This window comes from Carassius carassius, chromosome 22, assembly GCF_963082965.1.
Source record: "Carassius carassius chromosome 22, fCarCar2.1, whole genome shotgun sequence".
NCBI classification, from domain to species: Eukaryota; Metazoa; Chordata; class Actinopteri; order Cypriniformes; family Cyprinidae; genus Carassius; species Carassius carassius.
The window spans coordinates 26,312,769-26,338,685 of record NC_081776.1 but is presented as its reverse complement, the minus strand read 5'-3'; the positions used below and the strand labels follow the sequence as shown (position 1 = coordinate 26,338,685).

The 25,917-nt window shown below is 37.5% G+C and overlaps 1 long non-coding RNA gene across 2 annotated transcripts; it reads left to right on the top strand.

The window, feature by feature from the left end:
• Window positions 1–5,651: 5,651 nt before the first annotated feature.
• Window positions 5,652–11,749, top strand: LOC132099177 (uncharacterized). 2 transcript variants are annotated; one of them, XR_009423046.1, is made up of 4 exons: window positions 5,652–5,899; window positions 6,115–6,334; window positions 6,418–6,493; window positions 11,610–11,749. It is a non-coding gene; the product is annotated as an uncharacterized LOC132099177 (long non-coding RNA). The 2 variants fall into 2 exon arrangements; XR_009423045.1 differs by having other exon boundaries at window positions 5,652–6,334.
• The last annotated feature ends 14,168 nt before the right edge of the window (window positions 11,750–25,917 follow it).

Sequence of the window (25,917 nt, the reverse complement as noted above, 5' to 3'; positions counted from 1 at the left end):
TCTCCTGTAAATAGATGCGCGAATGAGGCGAATTCGCGTCCACCGCTCCGCGAGACCTTCCAGACGCGTAAACGTGTATTTACATTGACTTAACATTGAAATCATTTGCGCCAGACGCTCTATTCGCGTTTGGTGTGAACGCAGCATAAGAGGTCACTGGGTCTTAAAGGCGTGTAAAATTGCTGGTATTCTTTATTTTCTTTTTCTGCTTGTTTGTGAGTTTTGTTACATCTATATTTTTTATTTCTTTAATTATTTTAAAATTAATATTGTACATGTTTGGTTAAAATCAATTCCCTATTTTCATTTTTGAAATTTTTTTTGGTTGGTCTGATCGATTGTGCAATCGATTTTCGAACTAAAAGTTCAGCCCTAGTAAGGAGTGAGGTTAGATTGTTCTTGTTATGCTATTGTTATTGTTATGCTAGCCATTGAAGGATTTTATTTAGCAGTGCACTGACATGGTCCATGTTTTTGTACAGCTCCATAAATCTCTGGAGAAGTTAATCTAGGCCCTCATAGAAGGACCTCATACGGTAACCAGACAACTGGCTGCTAAATTCAGCAACAATCTAAAGAATAACAACATGATAGAATTTCAATGTATTCTTTCATTCATTGCTCCATAGTATTTAACATTGAGAAGTCTCAAACATTTGACTCTTCCGTATGCATTTAAATTAATATTTAACTATATTTCTATTCAGATCAAGTGAATGGGGTCCAGAACGAGCATACTGCAAAACAAGACTCTACTGCAGAGTTAACATTTGATAAACTTATGAAGTATACATGAATGCATGTCACATTGTGAAGTATACCAGAACTGCATGTGATAGAACGTGCACTGTAGCACAATACTACAGTATTTCTTCAAATACAGACAGTGGAGACATTTTAGTCATCCCGCTGTGTTATGTAAGGATGAAAGAACCTGAGATACTTTGATCTCCTGAGAAAAAGACAATACAAACATACACAAATGCGCTACTTACACTACTACTTCCGCGTTCTTTTCAATAGGGCTCAGTCCCGGTTTAGCAATGGCTGCATTCTACACCCGCTGTCTCCAGGATCTCCCTAAGATTAATGTTACCGATGTGCATTGTATTTCCAAAAAATCAACCACAGCTCCATCCAGCAAGCTGGAGAAAGGCTTTAAATTATACGCAGCCTTGTATATACACGGTTACAAAGGTAAGCAACATTTATTGTTAATTAGCCTTCAGTGTTAACTGTTAGCTAACTATAAACAAACAAATTTATTTTATTTTTATTATTTATTTATTACAGGGACTGTGCGTATTAGGGTGTTTTCACACTAGCACTTTTGGTGCGCACCCGGGGTCGATTGATGTCAGAGTTCAGTTCGTTTGGATGATGTGAACGCTGTCTTCCGTACTCAGATGCGCACCCGCGAACCGTACCCGAGTCCGCTTAAAAGCGGTGGTCTGGGGTACACTTCATGTGAACTCTGGTATGGTTCACTGCTCATGTGAATGCAATCGTACCAAATCGCGGAAGTGAACCGCTTTTAATGACAAATTATTTGATGAAAATGTGTGTTTCACTCACTTTCCTGATGAGCGTGACTGACGCGCTGCAAGCAGAGAGTTGTACATCTCATTTATGTTCGCCTTTAATGTTCTTTAGAGCATTTTCAGTAAATTCGTAAGACAGACGCAAGTGCCGTTATGTACCGAAGCTTTATAAACAAAACGAACAGTTCAAAAACGTAATACATAAAAGTGCACAGAGTAATGTTATGCATTTGCCGTCTTCTCCTGTGCTGTCGTTACCAAGCAAAGGGGTAAACAGCTGCTGGCTTGATGACGCAAGCGAGCCGCGGTTCGGACTCAAATATTATAATATGAACGCAGTCCAGCGGGGGCAGGGGGAGGGGGGAGCAATCGAACTCTGGTTCGGACCAGGCAAGTGAACCAAGTGTGAAAGTACCCTTAATAAACATTTCTGCCAATATGCCAGAGTTAGCCAGAAGTCTATTTTTCATCTGCAGTCCCAGGACAGATGTTAAAAGTCACCCTAAAAGACAGTAAGAATACATATAACAATAAAAAAATTACAATACATTTAATAAATCCTATTATGTTAAAAAGTACAATCAAAATACAGCAAACCAACAATCAAAACATACATCTGACAAAACAGGACATACACACACACACACACACACACACACACACAAGGCAAGAAGCCAGCAGAGGATAGAGCAGGTCTAGAAATGTGTTAATGTTGACAGATCTGAAATTCAAGAAACCATTTCTTTAAATGGTTCTTAAATGTACAATATGTATTTTGATTTCTGATGATTAGGGGAATGCGGTTTCATTCAGTAGCAGCTCGAACAGAAAAAGAACTATGACCAAATACACTTTTTCTAAAGGGAATGACACAATCTCCCCGCGCTGCACCTCTGGTTCTGCTGTGATCAGCTGTACGGATGCTAACAAACTGGTGGAGTGGAGGGGATGATAAACCGTTAATAATTTTGTATAGAAGACATAGATTTGAGTATTTGACCATGTTTTCCCAACTGAGTAATCTGTGTTTTTGTAATACTGGACAATGATGAGAAATAATTGGTTTCTTATCCAGAATTTTAACAGTTTGTTTGTAAAGTGACTGCAGAGGTTTCAGAGATGTAACACCAGCTTGTGACCAGATGGGAAGACAGGAAGTGATATGTGATAAGATCATAGAGTGCATGTACATTTTTGCTGCCTGTGTGGACATTTGATGGCGAATGTGTCTAAAATTCATGAGGTTAAATTTGATGCGATTACAGACCCTTTTTACATGTGATGTAAATGACAACTTTGAATCAATCAAAACCCCCAGATATTTGTATTCTGACACGATCTGCAGCCTTTCCCCAGAAACGAAAATATTTGGCTCAACACTGAAGTTTTTATTAGACTTTGTGAAAAACATTGCTACTGTTTTTGATGTATTCAGCTGCAGGCAGGATTGTTTTAACCAAGCTGTAATATTATCCACGGATTTAGTGAGCTTCTCGGCCACCTGAGAAATATTCTTGCAATGTACATATACTACAGTCATCAGCATACATCTGTACAGAGACATCAGGAGGTCATTCATATAAAGTGAGAACAATAGAGGCCCTAAAATAGATCCTTGAGGAAGACCGGTGGACAGACTAAGGGCGGCTGATTTAAAAGACTGGACTCTGACATGTTGGAGACGGTCAGTGAGATAAGACTCAGTCCATTTAAGCGCATCTGAGGAAAAGTTAAAACTGCGTAATTTTGCCAACAAAATTGTATAATTAACAGTATCAAAAGCCTTCCTGAGATCCAGGAACACCGCACCAACAACCCCACCTCGTATGTTGTTTTATTAAAGGAATTTTAAAATATAAATTAAAATATAGGCATAATATATTAAAATATTGACATTGCATATTAATCCATGTAGCCTACCCCCCTAAAATAGGCTACCACTTTTAATGCTCCAATGCCAAGTAAACCACAATTTCTTTTGAATAATTTAACACCTAATTCATATAATATAAATAATAATAATACTGCACATCTTTTAAATGTGTCAAATCTAAAATATGGTTTAATACCATGTAGCTTAGAGAAAATATAATCACAGGTTCAGGCACAGGCTTGATATTTATCCTGCTTGAATTCGTTCTAAGAAATGCACAAAACTTCATAAGTACCAAACTTTCATCTGTGAATATTAAATAGTTTATAGTGTTTTTCTTTCATTTTCCGTGACTGAAGCCATCAAATGTAACATCAGTGAGGCAAAACTGACGTCTATTTGCTTTGATGTGCTTGTTTGATAACTTGTGGTTAAAGCGCCAATCAGCGGTCAAAAGCTGCAAATGCAACTTTACAGATGCCGCAGCGGTAGGAAGGGAGTTTTGGCTGTCTACCTACTGTATGAATTGTTTTCAGCATGCAGCAATGAATGCCTGAACCAGAATGCATCCGGATGGATCGGAGTGTGTTATTGTCTCTGCAAGCTGCTCGCCTCGACCACTTTTCTGCCTCATATCGGACGACGCATTTGATGCAGTTGTTTAATTAATGTTAATACAATTGATTGACAATCTCATTTCAGCAAACAAGGATCACCTTGACGACCGGTGTTACGGTTTAACTGGTTACAGTGTTATCTGGTGACCAACTTCCTGGTTCAGGTCTCCGCTCCAGGTGTGTTGGAACGACCGCAGCAGATTCGCCAGTTCTGAAAGCACAAACTCACATGATATTAAGTGTCTAATGAATGCAGACTTTCTCATTGCATGATTTTGATATTCTTGTAAAGATTACAAGTTATTGGTATGATCACCCGTAGTGGCTGAAGTACGTAGGATAAACAAAAAAATAAAAATAATCTAAATCTGTGTTGGTGTGAGTTTCGAACGCACTAAAAGAAGGTGTGGAGCGGAGACCTTAACTAGGAAGTTGGTCCCAAGATAACACAGTAACCAGTTAAACTGTAACATCGTAACGATTCACAGTGCGTTTCCTGTTGGTGGTGGCGCATTTAAATGTCACTATTATTGTTTTGTTGTATTTGTGCTCTGCATGTTTTTGTGTGTTCTTGAATTATATTTTTAATAGGATAACTCTGATTTCCAATAGCTAGTGGGCGGTCACCATTATTGTGTGATGTATGGCAGCACGTGATAAGTGTTTTTGACAGTAGCAATATTTTTGTATGACTTCAGATTTTTTTATTTTATTTATTTATTTATTTATTTTTAAGCAACAAACAAGAAAGAAGGAAGGTATGCATAAACAAGATATTTGGTATTTAATAGGCCAAACTGGCTGTTGGCTATTGAAAACAATAACTGTAACCATCTGAAATTAAAGGCAGTAACTGCACAGTAAGTAGCCTACATTCAATACAAACATAGATGGTACAGACATTATGGAGCTATTCTTGTGCCAATAAAAATGAACGTACCTTTTCAAGAAACTAATGAAAATATAAATTGACACTGAATAAAATATCTCTGAAACTGAAAAAGAATAACTCGCTGGCAAATGTATTGACTTCGTTTTTAATACATTGCATGTTTTGCTAACTATTTCTTATATTTTTTTCGCTGATCTGAACTTACAAATGCGCTTCCAGAGTTTTCATTTACGCTTCTGATTTTTTCGTTTACGCTTCTGAAGTTTTCGTTCGCAATTCTGACACAGACCTACCGTGTGGGCGGGCTTAACAGCGGTTTGCTCTCATTGGCTAGTGAGATTTAGATTGACGGCTCCTTGAACCGGAAGGAGAGACTTCAGCGGCGCGAATTTTGGGTTCTGTGTGACAGTATAACAACAGTAGGGTAAAACACTATATTAAAGCACATTAACAATATTTATAAAACCGAGATGAGTAATCAGGAGCGGCACAGAGTGTCATCAACATCCTCAACCGCAGGGCATTCGAGGCAGTTTAATATTTAGTTTAATAAAGTTTAATATCAAATCAATAGACAAATCTAGAGACAAGTTTTTTCTGCTCTCTTTCCAAGTTAGCTGCGTGCTATGTCTTTATGTCTAGTAGATCGATCTTGACGTGTTTATTCTTATTATTCACATGACTGCAGTGCAATTTTTGTAGTTTGAGTACTTTGATTGCTACCCCCAACATTTTTATTATACCCCAACATATGTGATGCATTCAAGGATGTTACATGATGTAATTTAAGCAAAGATCTCAGACTGATCTTTATTCTGCAGCAAGGCTCAAATGTTGGTGCAGCAGATGCTGCATCAGCTATACATAACATCATAGAGGTGCTCAACCAGTCGCTGGGTAAAACCAGCACGAGGCAGAGTCAGAATCGGGGGCAGCGCTCAGGACAGTGCCAGACTGTGGACCAAGAGATGGCCAGGTTTCAGCTTGCAGTCATGACTGAGAACAATGACAGTTACTATTTGCAATGCAGTTTTGTTCACATGTAGCCTATGCATTTATCAGATACTTTTATCCAAAGCAACTTACATAAGCCTACATAGAGTAGCATAAGCAATCTGTCACAGAATGTATATATTTGTTCTACTGTACATATTTTGAGTTACTAACTTTTGATTTAATCATCTCTTGAAGGTCTTTCCCAGGATTTTTTAAGTGGGGGTCCAAAAGGCGTTTACCCAGCTGTAGTAAACCAGTCAAGTTCATAAAAGCTTGGAAACCATTTGTGTTTTCAGCGTTCCTTTTAAATAAAAATGTAGAAATGACCCCTTCATCAGCAGAGGAGCTGCAACACATGCAGGCTGGACTGGGGAAATGACGTCTGTCAATGACTGATGATTTGACTCATTCAGAGGTAATGCATAAAAGATCCATTCATAGGTGATTCATAGAATAACTTTATTTGTAATAATAATTTGTTGTAATTGTGGATTATAGGTTTCCAGCTTGTTTTGTGATACCTTCCCCAAAATGAAGTAGGCATCTGGAGGATGGCTCCTCTACAAGGCATCTGGTACTATTTGGACACAACTACAAGTTCTAAGTGCAAGTTACAGAGATTCAGAGAATCCCACAATGCAACTAGTTTCATGTATATATTTGTTTATGTACGTATAAATAGGTTGGTATAGTCAGTATTCATGTTTTCAGCAATTAAACATCATAATTCAAAGTGAATACCTGAGAATGAACAGCGAAATAATTAAATATTACAAAAATGCTGATCATGTCCATATAATGAAATACTTTTTTTGTTAAAAAACAAACAAACAAAAAACACATTACTCCTCTCACACTTTTGCTATTTGGACAAAAACAAAATCTTATTTTGCATTTGACTATCAAAAAGTCTGGTTAAGAATGCTACGAGGGAGTAAATACGTGTTTTTAACCTCCAGTATCATCAAAATGCCTTTATTATTGTATGTATTATATGTATTATATAGTATGATTATTAGGTTGGCGGCTGTACTGCGTTTGAGCTCCGTCACTATTTTCTTTTCATTGACTATTTTTCACTTAAAAATCAATTTTATACATCATCGTTTCTGTTTATATAACTTGTGAATATATCCTCTATTGTATTCTACAACAAAAACAATCAGAGCGCCTCGCTATCACTAGTTTTATTTTGATCTCCCTATTAGCTTTTAGCCCGTTAGCATCAGCAAGCGTGGTTGCTGCTAACTGCGCTTACATTGCTAATACTCTATTCACACACATTACCACTGCTGTACTCACTGTTACTTGCTTTAATGGCGGATGAATGTCTCCACTCTGTGCAGCTCGAGCTCGAGGCCGTGGGGATCTCCATCCGGAACCTCTTCGCTCCCCTCCGTGAGACAGGACGCGACGCTGTGATCATCGGAGACTCCATCGTCCGACACGTAAGTGCTACGTTAGCCGAAGGTAAAGTGCACACTCATTGTTTGCCTGGTGCTCGTGTTCTCGATGTTTCTGCGCAGATACCGGCGATCCTGAAGGTCGACGAGAGCCCCAGAGCGGTCGTGCTTCACGCCGGGGTTAACGACACCACGCTGCGGCAGACGGAGACACTGAAGAGGGACTTCAGCAGCCTGATCGAGACGGTTCGCAGCACGACGCCCGCGGCGACGATCGTCGTGTCAGGACCACTGCCCACGTATCGACGAGGACACGAAAGGTTCAGTAGACTTTTTGCTTTAAATGAATGGTTGTTGTCATGGTGTAAAGAACAGAAACTGCTATTTGTTAATAACTGGAATCTTTTCTGGGACGGTCCTAGGCTGTTTCGCGCTGATGGATTGCACCCCAGCAGAATCGGAGCGGAGCTGCTCTCTGACAACATCTCCAGGACACTTCGCTCCTTGTGACTAGTAAGACAATTCTCTAATAACTATTATGATGAGTTTTGTTCCACCCGCTTAAATGATAAAAGTACTTGCGCTGTAAAAACTATTAAGACTGTGTCACTATTCCCCGAATAGTGAGGTCAAAATATAATGTAGGATCTAGAAAAAATCTTATCGTAATTAAACCAGAAAAATGTAAAGTAAATGAACAAAAACAATTTTTAAAGTTTGGGCTCATAAATATACACCCAAACACCCAAAGCAGTTATTGTAAATTAAATGATCACAGAAAATAGTTTTGATGTACTCTGCTTGACTGAAACCTGGCTAAAACCAAATGATTATTTTGGTCTAAATGACTCTACTCCACCGAACTACTGTTATAAGCATGAGCCCCGTCAGACTGGTCGTGGCGGAGGTGTTGCAACAATATATAGTGATATTCTCAATGTTACCCAGAAAACAGGATACAGGTTTAACTCTATTTCTGCTAAATGTTACACTGTCAGACATGCAAAAGAAGTCTAATGTATCTCTTGCTCTGGCTACTGTGTATAGACCACCAGGGCCGTGTACAGAATTCCTAAAAGAATTTGCAGATTTCCTCTCAGACCTTCTAGTTACAGTTGATAAGGCGCTAATCATTGGAGATTTTAATATTCACGTTGATAATGCAAATGATACATTAGGACTTGCGTTTACTGACCTAATAAACTCCTTTGGAGTCAAGCAAAATGTCACCGGGCCCACTCATCGTTTTAATCATACACTAGATCTAATTATATCACATGGAATCGATCTTACTGCTATAGATATTGTACCCCAAAGTGATGATATTACAGACCATTTCCTTGTATCGTGCATGCTGCGTATAACTGATATTAACTATATGTCTCAGCGTTACCGTCTGGGCAGAACTATTGTTCCAGTCACCAAAGAAAGATTCGCAAATAACCTGCCTGATCTATCTCAACTGCTATTTGTACCCAAAAATACACATGAATTAGACGAAATTACTGACAACATGGGCACTATTTTCTCTAATACATTAGAAGCTGTTGCCCCCATCAAATTGAAAAAGGTTAGAGAAAAACGTACCGTGCCATGGTATAACAGTAATACTCACTCTCTCAAGAAAGTAACTCGTAGTCTTGAACGCAAATGGAGAAAAACTAACTTGGAAGTTTTTAAAATTGCATGGAAAAACAGTATGTCCAGCTATAGACAGGCTCTAAAAACTGCTAGGGCAGAGCATATCCACAAACTCATTGAAAATAACCAAAACAATCCAAGGTTTTTATTTAGCACAGTGGCTAAATTAACAAATTACCAGACGCCACCTGGTTCAAATATTCCACCAATGTTAAATAGTAATGACTTTATGAATTTCTTCACTGATAAAATAGATAACATTAGAAATACAATAACAAATGTAGATTCTACAGCGTCTAATACTTCAGTTTCATCCATCGCACCCAAAGATAAACTGCAGTACTTTTACAAATATAGGACAGGAAGAGCTAAATAAACTTATCACTGTATCTAAACCAACAACATGTTTATTAGATCCTGTACCCACTAAATTACTGAAAGAGTTGTTACCTGTAGTCGAAGAACCGCTTTTCAATATCATTAACTCGTCGTTATCTTTAGGTCACGTCCCAAAACCATTCAAGCTGGCGGTTATCAAGCCTCTTATTAAGAAACCAAAACTAGATCCTAGTGTACTGGCAAATTATAGGCCTATTTCAAATCTTCCATTTATGTCTAAGATTTTAGAAAAAGTTGTGTCTGCTCAATTAAGCACCTTCCTGCATAAAAATGATCTGTATGAAGAATTTCAGTCAGGTTTTAGGCCCCACCATAGCACAGAAACTGCACTTGTTAAAATTACAAATAACCTGCTCCTTGCGTCAGATCAAGGCTGCATCTCATTTCTAGTCTTACTTGATCTTAGTGCTGCGTTCGACACCATAGATCATGACATACTCATAGATCGATTACAAAACTATACAGGTATTCAAGGGCAGGCTCTAAGATGGTTTAGATCCTACCTGTCCGATCACTACCATTTTGTTTACTGAAATAGGGTGTCATCTCATTTATCATCAGTAAAATATGGAGTGCCACAAGGATCTGTCCTAGGTCCCCTTCTATTTTCAATATACATGTTGCCCCTTGGTAATATTATTAGAAAATACGGAATTAGCTTCCACTGTTATGCTGATGATACTCAGCTATATATCTCAACGAGACCAGATGAAACTTCCCAATTATCTAAGCTAACAGAGTGTGTTAAAAATGTAAAAGATTGGATGACAAATAATTTTCTCCAATTAAATTCGGATAAGACAGAGATATTAATTATTGGACCAAAAAACACCACACAGAATCTTGTAGATTACAATCTGCAGCTTGACGGATGTACTGTCACTTCCTCTACAGTCAGAAATCTGGGTGTTATATTAGACAGCTATTTGTCTTTTGAAAAATCATATTTCCAATGTTACAAAAACTGCATTCTTCCATCTTAGAAACATTGGCAAGCTACGAAACATGTTATCTGTTTCTGATGCAGAAAAGCTAGTTCATGCATTCATGACCTCTAGACTGGACTATTGTAATGCACTTCTAGGTGGTTGTCCTGCTTCGTCAATAAACAAGCTACAGGTAGTCCAAAATGCAGCAGCTAGAGTCCTTACGAGGTCAAGAAAATATGATCATATTACCCCAATTTTACAGTCTCTGCACTGGCTACCCATTAAGTTCCGTATCAGTTACAAATTATCATTACTTACCTATAAGGCCCTAAATGGTTTAGCTCCTGCGTACCTAACTAGCCTTCTACCACGTTACAATCCATCATGCTCCCTAAGGTCACAAAACGCTGGACTTTTGGTAGTTCCTAGGATAGCAAAGTCCACTAAAGGAGGTAGAGCTTTCTCACATTTGGCTCCCAAACTCTGGAATAGCCTTCCTGATAATGTTCGGGGTTCAGACACACTCTCTCTGTTTAAATCTAGATTAAAAACGCATCTCTTTCGCCAAGCATTCGAATAATGTATCTTTTAAATTGTGAGTGTAGTTGCATCTGATCAAATGTGCATTTTTATTCTTTAGCTTGGGTTAAACTAATTTTACTTTGTTGGATCAGCAGCTATGCTAATGATGTCTCTATTTTGTTTCTATGTTTTGCCACGGGATGTAAGATCAGCAGCTATGCTAATGCTGTCTCTATTTTGTTTCTATGTTTTGCCACGGGATTTACATCCCGTGGTAACTAGGATTTACACAAGCTCCAGTCTGGATCCAGAACACCTGAGAAGAGATGATGCTGACCCTCAGAGGACCCCAGATGATGCTAACCTTGAATCAACAAACAGAACGAACAATTATTGCTACATGTGTGACTGCATCATATAATAACTATGAATTAATAATATTGATAGTTCATCGTCTAGCTGACTACGTTTTGTATTATTATTATTATTTGTTATTTTTTCTAAAATCCTGTCAAACGTGCACAAACTACTAGCTACTACTAAATATTGTAGAAACATAATTTTCTGTAAAGTTGCTTTGTAACGATTTGTATTGTAAAAAGCGCTATACAAATAAACTTGAATTGAATTGAATCAGGTTAATTCATTTGATTAATTTATTTCTTTTACATTTTATTTTCTGTTTGTGAGGGTATATTAATTTTTTTTCCATAAAGCAGTTTGTAAGACTTTTAAAGGTTGATATATATTGATGATGATGTATATGTATATGTATGTATATGTTATTTTTATTCAGGTGGACAGGGAAGGCGGCTTTTGAATCTTGTTCCCCCGGAGTCTGAAGGATACAGTGGCAGTACCATCAGATGTGCAACTGGAGGGGGGAAAACTATGCTGTATATTGTACCGTTACAGGATGAGTTTGATCTTTCTCCTGCAAGAAATGTTTTAAAATGATGCCACTTCAAATTCTTGCCTTGCATGTGAGGGAATGCAATACTCTGGAATATGAGACACTCTCAGATTCAGAACCAGAGGTAAAAATTGTTTTTTGTTTTTTTAGGTTACCTTTTAAGTACCTTATGTAGGCTGCACAACGATACCCTCATGTTACGACTCGATACATATCACAATACGATATTATTGCGATACTCCAAAACGTATGGTAAAAGGTTAATAATAAATTAACTGTTGATTAAAATGCTTAATTTGGTATTACATTGTGTGTGAATGAATATCTTGGACTTGGTGCTAGAAACCCAATGAACAGAACAAAAGTGACACCAGAATAAAAGTATTCATGATTCTGCATCTGAAAATACAGAATTAAATTAAACGAATATGCTTGCACTCTTTCACTGACTAACTATACACAAAACATATTGTCACTATCCACAATACATATTGTTGCATTTTTGTATTGTGATACCCCTATTGCATATGGAAATGTTTTTTACATAAATATATTTTTTTGTCTATAACCAGGTAACTAATTCACCACCAGCCTTCGAGGAAAAGGTAATTTACTTTTGGCATGGGATAACATCCTTCTGACTGCTTTTAGTATTTTACGTAATTACTTGCTTTTTAGTCGACAGATGCAAAGTGTCCTGTGTGCATGAAAACGTTTCCTCTTCTGGAATTGGAGTTCCATGCAAGTTTTTGTGGTGACTTGGAAAGGTAATGCAATACACATAGCAGTGTAGAAACTGCAGTCTAATTTTATGATGCGTGATGTATATTTTGACATTTCTTGTTGAATCAAAAGCATGTTTATATGGAAAATTAGACGTTAATGGAAATCAGCTACATATAAATGCACTGAATTAAATATTTTTACTTCACATAAACAGTATTATATTTTCACAGTTGCTTTTCTTCCTAGTTCAGAGTCCCTTCAGACAAGGAGCCCTGATATAATGAAGCCACAAAATGAAGAGATGTCATGGTACTTTCATTTAAAAAAGTAACATTAATATTGTTAAGTAATAATTTACTTGTAAAATTTATAAATTATGTATCATGCTGTCTAAACCATCCCGTGCTGAATATTTAAAAGATTTAACAGTTAAATATAAAAACAATTTACAGTGAGGAGGATGTCCTACGATGGCTGCTCAAGTTGACATCTCCAAGGATTTCAGCATCTGTGTGTCCAGAATTAACCTTGTGGAACGAGGTCTGTTACTTTGGAGGCGACAAAAGATCAGCTCCCCGGTCAACACTTTAAAGATTACTTTCTTAGGAGAGGCTGGAGTTGACACAGGTGCTCTACGAAAAGAATTCCTGACAGGTCAGAAGTTTTTTATTTTTTTACTTTGTAACATATCTTAAACGCTACACCAAAAAACATTTGATTTCTTGTTAATTTGTTATGGTTAGATATATAATTTTTTTGTATATGTATATATAGAACTGATTGGTGGCATAGAGACCAGACTCTTCGAAGGAGAGGAGGGCAAAGGCAAAATGCCAAAATATTCATTGAATGATCTTGACAATGGCCTGTTTCTCCTCAAAGCAATAGGTCACCCAAAAATTAATGTTGTCATTTATTCACACTCATGTCATTCCAAACTTAAGTGTGCTTTTTTTCTGTGAAAAAAAAAGAAAAGGAAATCTCACCTGTTGTTGTCTGTACATTTCTGGATCTAAATAGGAAACATTTGTTTTAGGCTGAACAATCCTTTCAAAAGCAAATGTAATTTAAACATGTAAATTTCAAATATTCACTAACTGGTAAATTGTAAAATTCTACTATACTGTGTTTCTTGTTTACTGGTCATTGCAACAGAGTTGCTGGGGAGGTCTTTGCTGTTAGCCTTGCACAGGGTGGCCCAGCTCCAAGATTTCTTCAGGACTGGTGTTATGATTTTCTGTTGAGTGGAACCCTTGAAAACGCTAACAAGGATAACGTTTACGATGCTGAGTTTTCACCACTGATTAAAATGGTACCAGAAAACAAATTATCTTAGTTTCTTTCTATTGCATGTATTTTTTTGAAGTGTACACTTATAGATTTTCCTCTACTTATAGATCGATGAGGCCTCAGACTTGTCATCTTACAGTGAACAGATTGTCAACTGTGTCTACACGGGGCCTATAAATGAGGACAACAAGCAGAATATAACAAGGTTTTACTCTGCAATATTTTTCAAATGAATTTATTTTATGTATCTTCCACAGAAAATACAATGTTTAAACATTAACACTGATATTTGTTTTATTTCTTTAAAGAGCGATTGTAATGCATGCTGCTGCTCGGAGAACACTCATCTTTCAGCAGCTCCGTGAAGGTTTACAGCTTTACTGTTTAATTGACACTATGGAAAAGAACAGGGAAGTGTGCCGCAGCCTCTTTGTTGTGCAAGGTGGTAATGATAAGGTGAAGTGATTGGATTTCAAAAACGTACCAGTTCTATTTTGCATAGCTGTTTTAAAAGATGTTACTGCAGTAATCCTTAAATTATTGTTTTTTTGTATTGCATGATGCTGTTTATATAATGTTTGTCATTTTTGTTGTTTCAGGTGGACTCTCATTACATTGTATCCCATCTTGCTCCACAAATGAGTGAGAGTGGCACTCTAAAACATACTAAAGAGGTCCAAATAGGTTCCGGTTCCGGAGGAGAGGAGTTGGGTGCCTGCTAGGGACATACTATGAGGGAGGAGTGTGTGTGTTTTGCGTCAGCACTGATTGTTTCATGTGGGCATCTCCGCTAATTGTTCATCATCACCAGCTGCCACTCATTACCCTTCCCTATATATTGCCCTGTCTAGCGTCTTGTGTTTGTCAGAGTGATGTTAGTCATTCCGTGTCTCATGTTCTGCCTTCCTTGTGTTTGTTTCTCGTCGTTTGATTGTCCTGTCTTCCTGGAACCCCGTCCACTCCATCTCATCCCCGGATCTCATCACTTACCTTCACGACTCTTCCCTCACAGTTCCTGTGTCACACTCTCCTGCTGCCAACTCACCATCGCACCCCGGATCATCTGTGAGCTCTGCCTCTTCCTGGACTCTACATTCCCTTCAAGTTCTCCAGTGTCACCTGTCTTCGTGTTTATTGTTTGCATTCTATTGTTAAATTTCATAAACTCACACTTGCTTCCTCCTATTCATTTAACCATTCGTTACAGGTAACTGACTCTGAGTATAAGTTACCTCTCTTTCAGAAACGGCCTTGACTTACCCTGCTTTCTCGGGTTTGACAAACCTCCCATTCTGAAACGGTTTCATTTCAGGGTTAACTTACTCAGAGTTTTCACTTAACCTCCTTTCTGAAACAGGCCCCAGGTGACCATGATGACAGCTTATCTGATGAAGACACTGGTAAGAAAATATAAAGACATCCTATTTTTCCCCATTTAATTTTCTGAGGAAAATTAACTTGTTCACATTTACCTTGATGTTTTATATTTTTCTGTATTTCTTTTACTTATTAGTTCACAGAAGAGGCCAAAGCTGTTTGCTGTGAAGGACATGGTGGTTGAATCAAGAACACAGATCACTGTCAGCAGCACCACAGAGAAGATTCAGACTGAGATAAAGCACTACAGATTACTTCATCTATGCTGTCCAGAGCGTCCAGTAACCTGGGGGAGGGACAACTCCTGCGTGATTTAAAGATCTTAAGCAGCTGTGAGCATCACATATTGACTTAAAACTGCTTGTACTTTATTAAAAAATATTTGCATTGAGATATTGTGTTGGTTACATTTTGTTCCTTTGTGCAGTGGCTCAGGACAGTCTGTAAAAAACAAAAGTCAACAACCTGAAAAAAATTAAACTAGTTTCTCTGAGGTAATGTGTAATGTAATCTTGTTAAAATGGATTTCATAAAATTGGTATTAAAAAAAGTATCATTCGGGAACCAATATCGAAGTCAAGGTATCGGTATCAAACAAAGAGCAGAAGTCTTTGTTCGTTTCCAGTCTGACAGATGCAGGGCTTATTGTCTTAATTCTTTAATAAATGTGTCTTTGATTATGAGATATTTATCAACAGGTAATACATTTTTACATATTTAAATCAAGCATTTTGTAAGTAAAGTTTAATTGCTGTTAGTCTTTAAAATTAGAAAAATACTAATAAAAAAAATTAAATATAAAACATCAGTCAGTAAGGGTTTTTAAGTGAAAACCTTTTTTACGGTCACGATTAAACGGGTTAACCCTCTGGGGACGGATTGGGCGGTACCGCCCAAAATGGCATACTTTTACAAATGTGTAGTTATCTCAAAAACTATTAATGCTAGAGAGATGCGGTTTTTTTTGCCGTCTTCCTCAGATTCCACTGAAAACAGCGGTATCCAGTTTGTATATTAAACATGCTTCCCTTATTGCGCAATACCACTGCGTAAACAGGCCAATGAAAACTATTATGTTAGGCAGATTCAACACGCAACAACCAATGTAAAAACCGCTGGGAGGAATATTTTTCTAACCCAATCAGAGGAAGGTTACCATGATTTATTCTAGCCATTCAGAGGACTCTGTAGCTCTGCTGTAGCCTTGTAAAAGCTGGGCTGGACTATAGTAAAACGACCTCCAGCCAGGTGTAATCACTAACCGATCGGAGAATCAGCATGAGGTGGAGAAAGCAGAAAGCGATCGGAGTGTTACAGAGAACGATCGGAGTATTAGCGAGCACAAAGAGATAAATTCGAGAGAGATATAGCATTATTACAGAATTGTTTTATCAAAATTGCAAGCAGTAAAAGATTTAGGGCAGAACAAGCTCTGGAACAATTACTGGAAAGTGACGAGGGGAAATCTGGAGCAGACAGCTTTTACACAGATGACGAAGTATTTTACCAGGATGGGGAAGATCCATTTGAGGACTGGTATGTAACTTCAAATAACCTCTTTATCATTATAATTTATTATATCATACATCTTGAGTATGTATATGTTTTGGATTTTTAGTCAGATAGCGATTGAGGCATGACATATTTGTTTTAGTGTACCATACTACTCTTTCCCTGTAAACTCAGTTCAAGAGTGGTGTGCAATTTGTTTCAATAGACTGACTTACTCAACTAAGTAAACTGCTCAGGTCAAGAGAGGTGAAATGTGTTTTTAGTGTACAGTGGAGTTTCATAGGGTTACATGAGTTTATAGGAGTTATTTTTTCTACATTGAATTTTGACACAAAAAAAGCTTCCAGTTTGATTGTGTATTTGCTCTGATGCAGGATGCAGACAGGACAACTCGCCGCACACCCCTACCCATTGTCCCTTGGACCCAGCAAACCCTGCACACAAGCCTGCAGATGTCAGAAAGTACTGTGAGCACTGCAAGGCAAGCAAAGTGTACAACAAGACCTCCTGGCCTTGCTTTGCTCACTGGCATGCCTAGGACTGTTTGTAAAAAAAGTTAATTATTTAATTGTTCTTTACACATTTGATTAAACAAACACATTTCTGTCAAGCAAAGAGTTTGAAAAAAAAATTTTTTTTCAAAAACTGTTCTATATTGTGTGTTTTTCAGTAATAAATGACAAAAAAAAATCTAATTTTCGTTTTTGAAATTCTCTAGTTTATTGTACAATTTTTCACTCATACTTCCTTCATAAACATATTGCATGCATGCTTATGGTAGCTTAGGGTCTTCTGAATCCATCGATACCAAATACATGGTGGTCCATCATCATTACATATGGTTTATAAGCCGAAATGTAAAAATAGAGAAAACGGACCAAAAAGGGCTTAGTACCCTAAGGGTTAATATCAATGTGCTTTGATTTACAACCACAATTTAAAGAAAATTTGGGGACATTATGTAAAATGCAAAATAAAAACAAAGTAAAAAAATAATTAGCTGAAAGAAGAAGAAAAAAAACTATCAAATGTTGAAAATGTTTAATTTTACTATTTTATGGGAAATGTAAGCACGTTTTTAATTTAACCCCAGCAATACATAAAAAAAGCTAAAAAAGCTGGGATGGATTCAACAAAAGGCTGGAAAAGTTATGATAAAGACAACTAAAGAAGAGATGCAGTCTCTAAATTTACACGTTCAGTTCTGTGTAGTTATAATGTTGCATCTTATGTTTGTCTGATTCAGAAAGAGAACTACGGCTCTACTAATAACCAAGGAGTCCCAGATGGGCCACATTCGGGCTATATTAGGATATATTTATAGTTACATAAATTATTATTATTTTATTTTTTTGCAGAGTATTTATTTTTATGCAGTTATGGGTAGCTACATAACCCTAACAATTAAATTGATTTAATTGTATGTATTTTGTGTTTTATAACATTTAGGGTTATATCATAATGTAACAATACAAAATTACTTATTTTATGAATAATCCTATTTTATTTATAAGTATCTCAAAGGATTTTTTCTTCTTATAATCTAAAAGCACTTGTGTATGTCATTGAGTCATGCGATGATTGGGGTGCGTGTCTTCCTGCCCCCTTCTCATTCAAAAAAAAAAAAAAGGTTGCTACTGGCCACTTCAACACGGTCTGCGTCTGCGTGTCAATGGATAAACTCTCTAAACGATCAAGGTAAGATAATTATATTTGACTTTATATTAGCCGAATTACTGCTGCTGATATATAATTGAAAATACAGTAATGGCAGAGTCACTAATGAAACTTAGGGTGCTTTTACACCTGCCTCATTTAGTTCGGTTGAATCTTACCACAGTTCATTTCCCCCTTTGGTGCAGTTCATTTGGGCAGGTGTGAAAGCAGCAATCGCACTCAGGTGCGCACCAAAAGCGGACCAAACAAGCGTACCAAGACCTGCTTGAAGAGGTGGTCTCGGTACGCTTTGAAACAAACTCTGGAGCGATTCGTTTGTGGTGAGAACGTGATCCAACCTCGAACAGACCCAACTGCAAAAAGTACTGATCATTTTTGGACTAACCAGCTGCCGTAGTCAGCTGCGCTGTGCATTATGGAATGAGGAAGTGTTTGTTGACAGTTTGCCCTTTAGCATGGCAGTTCTTGGACAAACTTGGAGTAGCGAGGAGGTGCGGAGCCTCATAGAAATTTGGTCAGATGACCATGAGCATGTCAGTTAAGAAGAATTAATGCCCGCCTCCGCTTGAAGTTATGAGCGATTCCCGCTTGTCGTTTGCAGTGCATTAGAACGCTGTTTTCAAGCCGCATCCGTGCTTCATTATAGAAATGTATTGTTTGCATATTGTAGTGTATACAAACAATGTACTAGATTATGGCCAGGGACAAAACCAGCCTGTGCAGTCGTCTCTCCATAGTTGTGTTGTCTCCGTGTTGTTTGCTGGCTTTCTCTCTTATGTTGGAATTTTCCCGCACATAAATTCTGACCAATCGAAAAGCAGTTTAGGAAATACGTCATGGCCAATGAGTGATGTGGATGTTGTCATGTGACTGCATATTGGTTCGTTTCAAATGGTTTGGACCAAAGCAATCAGTGTGGTGTGAAAAGGAACCAAAAAAAGCTGAAAAATGCTACAATGTATAATTGTTTGCCCTTGTTTCGGACCAAATGAACCGAACTAGAGATGTGAAAGCACCCTTAATGAAGCCAGTCTGATTGAACTGTCGTAGCTGAAGGGTTAACGTTAACGTTGTATAAAAAAATTCAAATAATGGCGGTTTACTTTGCAAATCTAGTTTTATGTTGTATATAATGTTTTATTTATACATTCATGGGGCAGAGGCTTAAGACAAGTTTCAATGCTTTTGAATGTTTCTGTATAACGCTTTCATTTCCATAAAAACGCTTTTAATGTGAGTGCATACAGGCACGTCTGCTTCATAATAGATTAAAAATGCTATCTTTGTGGGCGAATCTGTCGGATGTGCCAGTGTAAAATAAATGGTGTAAATATAATAGTTTGAACAGTTAATGTGCTTAATTAGTAAGACTATACAACAATAATTAGAGAACACATATCAGCAGTGTCTCATTTAGAAGAATGCGTGCTCCGGAGGTCATCTCAAAACATTTCCCGCCTGCCTCTCCATGGTCCAGCTGGTCAGCCAGCACTGCTGGAGGGAAATGATGGTTAGCATGGCTTAATTGATCAAACAAACGAGACGACTCCAGGTGTTTTAAAGACCGTTACTTCATTTGGTCACCGAACGGGCATTGATAGAGAGTTGCTTCTCCGTCTTGTTGCCAGATCTAGATATTATAAGTGTCTTTTTGGAGAGCATAAAATTTATAAGTTACAGAATTAAATATGCCAACTCTGGTCATGAAGAATGCTATGCTATTTCATTCTGTTTGGTAGTTAACCTTTTACAAAAACCCTGATAAAAACATTCATGAGAGCAAGTTCTTATCATCAATATGTAATGAGAGAGTGTAATGAGTTGCATTTTAGGTCTTAGTCATTTTTAGGTGTTAACAAACATCTCCCCGTGCGATGGCATGGCACCATGACAGATTTATTGTGAAGATGAAAGCCCACAAGAGTGTGGTAAGTTAAATATTCAGTGTTTTTTTTTTCTTTTTTTTACGAAAAATAGTTATTAAACCTCTTATACTGTATTATGACCACTTTTTAAGAATAAATTTCTATATTGTGATAATACCGTATACCGGGATAATGCATTGGCAATTAATCGCAACATGAAAATCTGATACTGGCATATCCCTACTCATGTCATTAAATTTTGGGCAGATCAATTATAATTTTACATTCAGTATTGACATTTTAGCAATTCTTATGAGTTTAGTTCCAACCCTCATCCAACAATTATCATCTGGTTGGAATTAGAGAAAAACATTTAAACTAGTTAAATTAATTGGATAAACTAATAAACTAAACACTTATCTAAAATAAGTGACCACACACATTTATTTAGGTTTTGCATGCTATTTCTAGACCCAATACTTTAAACACAACGACAAAACTGACGTTACCTGTTATATTCCTTCCCCAATTACAGAAAGTTCTCTACAGTCATCCACACTCACTCAACAACGATATCCACAGTTCACACTTGATTAAAACCAAGGTATGTGTATTTATTGGGACAGAATTATTAGACATTACGCATTGTCACGCATATTAGACATTGGTTCTGAATTCCAATCTTGGGGACCTATAACACTACACATTCTGGTGGCATGAACAGTGACACAAGCAGCACCGCTAATGACAACAATGACTTTATGGACGGTTTGTCCCATATTGATGAGCCTGAATGTGTCACCATGGCAAGTGCTTCACATGGCAGTGAATCTGACACAGACTCAGACACAGATTCTGAACTGCATCCAAATTCCCTTAATGATGACTTGGCAACCTGGGCAACAGAACATCAAATAACACATGTGGCACTAAATTCATTACTTAATATCAAGCACAATCTGAATCTGCCAAAAGATGCCAGGACACTATTAGGAACAGTGCGTTCAAATAGAACTGAAGTCCAAAACAAGGCTGGTGGCCAGTACTATCATTTTGGTCTACTGGAATCCATTTCAGGTGTACTCTACAACAACATGGACATTTTGCAGAATTTGAAGCTCCAGGTGAGCATCGATGGTCTGCCTCTATACAAGAGTTCAGCAACTCAATTCTGGCCCATTCTTGTAACTGTGCAACATTTGGTGCAGGAGGAACCTGTGACAATAGGTTTATTTTGTGGTGATAGTAAACCAAGCCCACTGGATGTTTTGCGATGCACATGCATTTCTGAAAAAAGTGAAGGGCTACGCAGGCTACCATGGATGCGAAAAGTGCATTCAGGATGGTGTGCACCTGGAGAACAGCATGACATTCCCTAGAAATGACATGCCTCTTAGAAATAATGACAACTTCAGAAATAAGACTGATCCAGATCACCACCATGGCATCTCACCACTAGAAGAAACATCCTTGGATATGGTCTCTGGATTCCCCCTTGATTACATGCACCTTGTGTGCCGGTGTCATGAGACGGCTTCTCCACTTGTGGCATCGACTGGGTCCTCTAACTTGCAGGCTGTCAGGATTTCAAGCCACTGTGCTGACAGAAAGGTTGGTTGGTGCCAAAAAAAATTTGCCTATAGAATTTGCGCGCAAACCAAGGGCAGTGAGGGAAATAGATCGATGGAAGGCGACCGAGTTTAGACAGTTTTTATTGTACACAGGCCCTGTTATGCTGAAAGACCTACTCAGCACGGAGGTGTACAAAAACTTCCTGCTGTTTTTTGTGGGAATCTTCATCTTGTGCAATAACAGCCTAATTGGTGATCACATCGACTATGCCAATGACATTCTGCGACTTTTTGTCACACACTTTGGACAGCTATACGGTCCCAAATTCCTGTCCTACAACCTCCACTGTCTTGTACATCTTGTACACCAGCAAGGGATGACATTTACGTGGCCTACACTACCTTCAACAATCATGAACCTTTTTTTGATTATCCCCTTCCATCCTCAGAACTTGGTATTCATCTAGTTGATGGCATCTCTTAATGATTTCATGAATTAAGTTCACATACTTTGATAATTTCAGCATCATTTGACAATATTTCCAAAAAAATGGAAAAGGGCATGCTACACTTCTGACATCTCAGATTCTGAAAATTCTAGAAAAAGAATGCACAAGTTGTAAAAATGCATATTTCACTTTAAAAAGATACACTGAAAAGTAATTTTAACAAACAGTAATATTCAGTCTTCTGAAACTATACAAAGTTTATGTGAGTACACAGATAAATTTAAGTTATTTACTTATAATCTTGAATTCAGCCCTACCTTTTCACATGTCACTTACAGTTAGAAACCAGCTATGTTCAGTTTCTAATGCAGGGCTCGACATTAACGCTTTTCAGCTTGTCCGGGACAAGTGGATTTTGTGAAAGGGCAAGTGAAAGAGAATTGTACTTGACCGACCGGACAATAAACCTCATTAAAATTTTAATAAACAATAACTAGGGCAGCACGGAAACTTTGAAAGTAATACAATCAGAATTATTCTCGTCAGTGTAAATGGTGACTAATAATGTATAATGTATTAAAAGCATCAAGGTCACGTCAGTTGAGGCTCGTACAGCATGTCTGACTCGTGGAGAAATCAAAACTATAAGTGCAACAGCACACACAAAGAAACAAACGTGAACAAACATACTGCGGTAGAAAAAAAGATAAATATTCTAATTCCATCAGGTGCGTGATTTCACATAGAGCAGCTGTTACTACACAGAGCCGTTGATCACAGACAATCTGTGCACATCCTAGTTTATAATGAACGTAGATTTGCGCAGCTTGTCTGTGAACCACGGCTCTGTGTAGTAACAGCTGCTCTATGTGAAATCACGCACCTGATGGAATTTACCGCTGATTAGATGATTAACCGGCTTTATTGAAGAGATGCGCAGTAATCATCAGCCGATATATATCGTGCACCCCTGAAGTTACTGGGGCGCCTCTTCCCCCATGTGTGGGGTAAAAGGCCCCTCTTGCCACCTCATACATTTATAGGATTTTTAACCTGTTAACCTGACCCCCCATTATGGGACTCACAGCTGAAAGTGCTCTAACTAACTTATAATTGTAATAGTTTCCTACTTCAGTGTGTTACAAACATAATTGTGGTGTCTTTAGAAAGAAGACCCTTTGGGCTTTACTTTTTATCAACCAGATTTGATAATGCTCAAAAATATTAAAAGTTATAGACACTGAAGTGCCTTGAATTTTTTTTTTACCACTCTTAAATATTTTTTTATTTGATATAAAAATACATGAAATGAGTCCTGGAGCAATCTAGAAAAGTAATGGGTTGAAAGCCACATGTCTCATGAGTTTCTATTTCAAATCTGAATAAAATATCATGAAAAATGATAAAATATGACTATGTCTACACCCCCCACCCCCCAAATATTAGAAAATATATTTCCCAATAGTATTGAAGGCTTCTACAAACTATTTAGTCAGTAAACATACCACTGCATAGTTTTGTTCTCCATTATAAAACACTAGACAGAAACTTAGACATCATATAAATGATTTATTTGAGCAGTAGAAAAAATACAATAAGAATAATTGGAGTAAGGAAAATAAGTATATTAAGAAAAATAAAAAAAGATTGAACTTTGTTTGCCAATTACAGAACATCCTGAGATTGCTAGAAATGCAGCATTTACAATGAATTACGATGCAAATAAGTGCTGATGTGCTGATGGCCACTTATACAGATGGTAATAACGCAAATGTGCCAAAGTAAATAATCCACTTTCTCTATTCATATAAACGCGTTCACTTTAATAGCCGTGATTATACAGTAATAGCGAGCTGATTTGGGCTGATTTGCACTCAAACAGATGGTAATCATGCAGACACATTCACATTCAACATAAAACACACTCTCACATATATAAAAACTGTTGAAAAATAAAAGAAACAAAGGAAAATACGATCGCTGTAAGTTCTGCCTCCATCAGCTGACAGGTGCGTCAGAGCGGGTCACGAGGGAGCGCCAAAATTCAAATAAACTATCTTCCGCCTATTTTTCATTCATTCTTTTTTCCGGTGGATCGCCTCATTCTGTTTGTGACACTGTATGCTGCAAAACCATGCCGTGTTTTTACTACCAAGACGCAGTTTCCGACGGTGAGTTATTCAATAACGGACGCTTCACCCAATTCTGTTGCTATTTTAACAGTTTGGACAGAACTACTATCATTACATTCATAACTTGAGGATTTACATACTAAGGATGATTTAATAATAAACAATTGATTGCTAATTAGAAGCGATAGCAATCTCAAGCTTTAATAAGGCTTTGTGTAGTACAAAATCTTGTTTTGTGAGGCAGACATAACATCTACATACCAATTCTTTCAACAGCACTTGTTAATCACCACCAAAGGGCCATGGAGAAGCCACATCAAGGCCCGTTTTGAGACTTTCCCCAGCTGTCAAGGTAACAGGCTCTACATGAGTACTGTAAACACAATGTAAAAGCTGTAAATTCACAGCATTTATGACAACTCAAAAGCCTGACTCCATAACAGGGTGGGTCAAGTTTCTGATTGCTGAATAGATGACATGCAGTTTGTAAACAATTATTATTCAAGTTGATTTTCTGATCATATTTTTATTCCAAGATTTTACCAATTCCAAATCACATCAATCACAATAAATACTAATAATTTATAAGCGTTTTATAATTGTTAAGAGCGCAGGAAGGAAAAAATGTTTTGTATAAATAAGAATTGTTTTCTTTTACAGGTAAAATTGGCTAAAAAAGAGATTTAACTCACAATTTAAAGTTGAAAATTATTAAAGGGGTCATAAGATGCAATTTCATTTTTTCCTGTCTTTGGAGTTTTACAAGGTCTTGGTGCATAAAGAAGATCTGTAAAGTTTCAAAGTTTCAAATCCAAAGAGATAGTAAACCACACCGTCCTAAAACGTTCTAACATGCCCCCACGTCTATGTCAGTATGTGGGAAGATCTGCATAACGCCGCCCAAGTGTTCACGCAAATAAAGAAGGCAAAACTTTCATACTCGCTGTTGCCGTCGCTGCCATGTTGTGGAGTCACTGTGTGTTTTGTTTTGAAATCAAAACTACTTTGTTTGGCCTTCCAAAAGAGGACATGACTAGAAATCAGTGGTTAAGTTGTAGTTCAACCCAAATATTCAGATGTATACAGCGCATTTTATGTAGGACTGTTTCCTGAACCAGTAGCCTGCAATGTGTCTTTTGCACAACATCTGTTTCTATAAAGTTGGGCAGTTCAAACTTTGCAAGGACTTTGCAAGGACAAAATGGGTTGTATTTGTTTTGTCTCGTCTAGTAATGTCTGGATCATGAACAAAGCTTTCTATTTGACCGGATCTTCTTAGTGAACCGGTCGAACCAGTTCACCAAATCTATCCGAATCATTTGAAACAGTTCGTGTCTCCAGTTCGCACTAATCCACAAATTATTTAAATTATTCAATTTATACTTGCCTTACACTCCGCCTGACATGAAATAAACCAATATCCTGAGTTATTCAGTTACACCTAACAGTACATTGACTGAACTGCTAAAAGAAAGCGATGATGGGATGTGCACGAGCAGAGCAGCTGACTGAGTCTCATTGTGCCGGGACACGTCATCATCCTATAGTGAGGGGTGTAACATTTCCATTACATGCTTGAGGTATTTGGCCAA